Below are 2,441 nucleotides of genomic sequence, written 5' to 3'. Positions count from 1 at the left end.
TCCTTCCCCTCATCATAGTCTGCCACACAGGCCGTGACAGAAAAGCCCACTAAAAGAACGCCCACCAGACCAAAGCAATGGTTTTGACTTGATCAGCATTAACCCCGCCCCCTGACTTTGATGGGTGAAGCTGACAAATAAAATGTATTTATGAACAGCGATGCAGGGCCAGGAGTAGCAACGTGAATTAAATAAATACATCATTAAATAATTCATTAAATGTGTCAGTAAAATAATTAAAATAGAAAACAAACCAATAATTGATTAAATATGTAATTAACTAATTTGAATTGTACATGAACAAATAATGAAACATTTTAAATGAAATTAATGGATAATTCATTATTAATATATTTCTTTAATTGATTATGTACATTTTTAAATGAATTACTGAAATAATTAATTCATTAGTGATGTCTTTATTTAATACAACCATAAAATACCATAAAATTGCTAATTTACTCAAAATAAATTTAAGACATCAATATTAAAGGTTAAATTATAATAATGAATACATGCAACTTTAACTAATGACATAAAAATGAGGATTTCTTAAGCTAAAGCCAAAGTGCTGACTCATTTTTCATGTTACTCTCAAATGTTTTCCCTAATAACAAGAACATAATTACACTTTAGCCACAAGAGGGCAGCAGCATTAATACAAGTCACATGTATATAAAGGTACAGTGATTATATTACAGTAATTTTGACAAAAACAAAGCAGAAGCTGATGGCAGTGTGTTTTTCCATGACAGAATAATTACGCACACCCCACTTTGCAGTTATTTATTTGTAAAAAATGTTTGGAATCATGTATGATTTCCGTTCCACTTTGTGTTGGTCTTTCACGTGGAATTCCAATAACATTGATTCATGTTTGTGGTTGAAATGTGACAAAATGTGGGAAAGTTCAAGGGGGCCGAATACTTTTGAAAGCCACTGTAAAGTTCACTATCAGTAACATCATAGCACCACCCAGCTGTATAGAAACTCCGTCATGCTAGCTAGTAGCAGTACGAGTTATTGTAACTGACTGTAAAAAGTCAGCACAAGGAAAATAAACTCCACCTAAACTTGGTTTATATCTGACCCAGACAGACTGCAGGTCATAACTTCTTACCTGAAGTTCAGTTCACCTGACACTCGGACCGACGGCCGCCTCGGGTCTCTGCTCCTCCTGCCTCCCCTTTCCCTCATCCACCTGCTGCCTCTGTGGAAGCTCCGCCATAGCCACCACCAAACAACTGACTTATTTTCACACATCGACCAGCATCCAGCCAATCTGCCATCTTTCATTGTTTATACCGTTACAAAAATAAAAATAAAAATCACCATCAGTATGCCCGATAGCCAGTCCAGCTATGGTCGTGCCATCAGTTAACCCTTCACGTGCCAGCTGTGACACGTGTGGCCAGGGTTGCCGACCCCTGCTCTAAAGCATCTGATTTGGATTCCTGAGATCAAATATATTTTCCTTTGGCTTTGTTTTCTTCCCATTTGTGGCTTTAATGTAGTGTTACATCCTGTTTGTTTGCTTCCATCTGTATACATGTCCAGATTCACTGTTATGTTTCTATTCTTACATTGCTGTGTGATCACTGTTCCCTCTGCTGACTGATGTGACCTTTTGTATCTTACACTGATACTTGTCATATTTGTATCTGCGCCTAAAAGATAAAAAGTTTTCCATGCTAAAACACAGCTCCACCTCCTGCAGTTCTCCCTCTGAACCACTAGATGTCTCTGTAGCCAAGTACAGGATAGGGTAGGGGAAATTAAAGTAAGATGGAGAGAATGGGCCAATAGCTAAATTCATAGGAGAGATAAAGTGAGTTGCGTGGAGAAGAATGACTGGAGTCACAGGTAAAGTTGCTATGAACTGTATTAAACTATTTAGCAACAATTTAACAGCATTTCATGAACAGGAATGAAAACATAAAATAAAATACAGTGACAGCAATAATAATAACAATCAGAATCCTATCTGAGCTCAGATATGTCAGTCTTGCCGGCTTAATAGTCAGTGTTTAGTCAAGTCAAATCCAATAGGTCAAAAGTTTGTGATTGGTGCGATTTCGTCCTACCGCACTGTTGCAATTGTTCGTGAGAGAAGAGCAACCTGCCCTTCTGGATATTTGCTCAATTTATCAAGTTAATAGTTATTTTCCAGCAAAAAGCTTGGCGGTGAAAATCAGCGATGGTCTCGTGCACCTCCGTCTCTCTCTGTGTCTGAGCACGTGACGGTACAGACCAGGGGAAGGCGGGGCTTGTTCCTGCCTAACCAGTAGGGGTGTTAAATATACTCTTTGGGTTTTATTCTTATATTTATAGTATTTATCTTTTATTATTGATTTATTTTTGATCAACTCAGTGATTAACAGAGTAATGATGAATCACAATTAACAATAACAATGTTGTAGTGCATTACTGAGTCGTGTAAA

The sequence above is a fragment of the Diplotaxodon limnothrissa genome, linkage group LG3 (genome assembly GCF_057381915.1).
Source record: "Diplotaxodon limnothrissa isolate DT_005_m linkage group LG3, D_limnothrissa_male_GT1.1, whole genome shotgun sequence".
Classification (NCBI taxonomy): Eukaryota; Metazoa; Chordata; class Actinopteri; order Cichliformes; family Cichlidae; genus Diplotaxodon; species Diplotaxodon limnothrissa.
Note: the sequence above shows the minus strand (reverse complement) of the source record.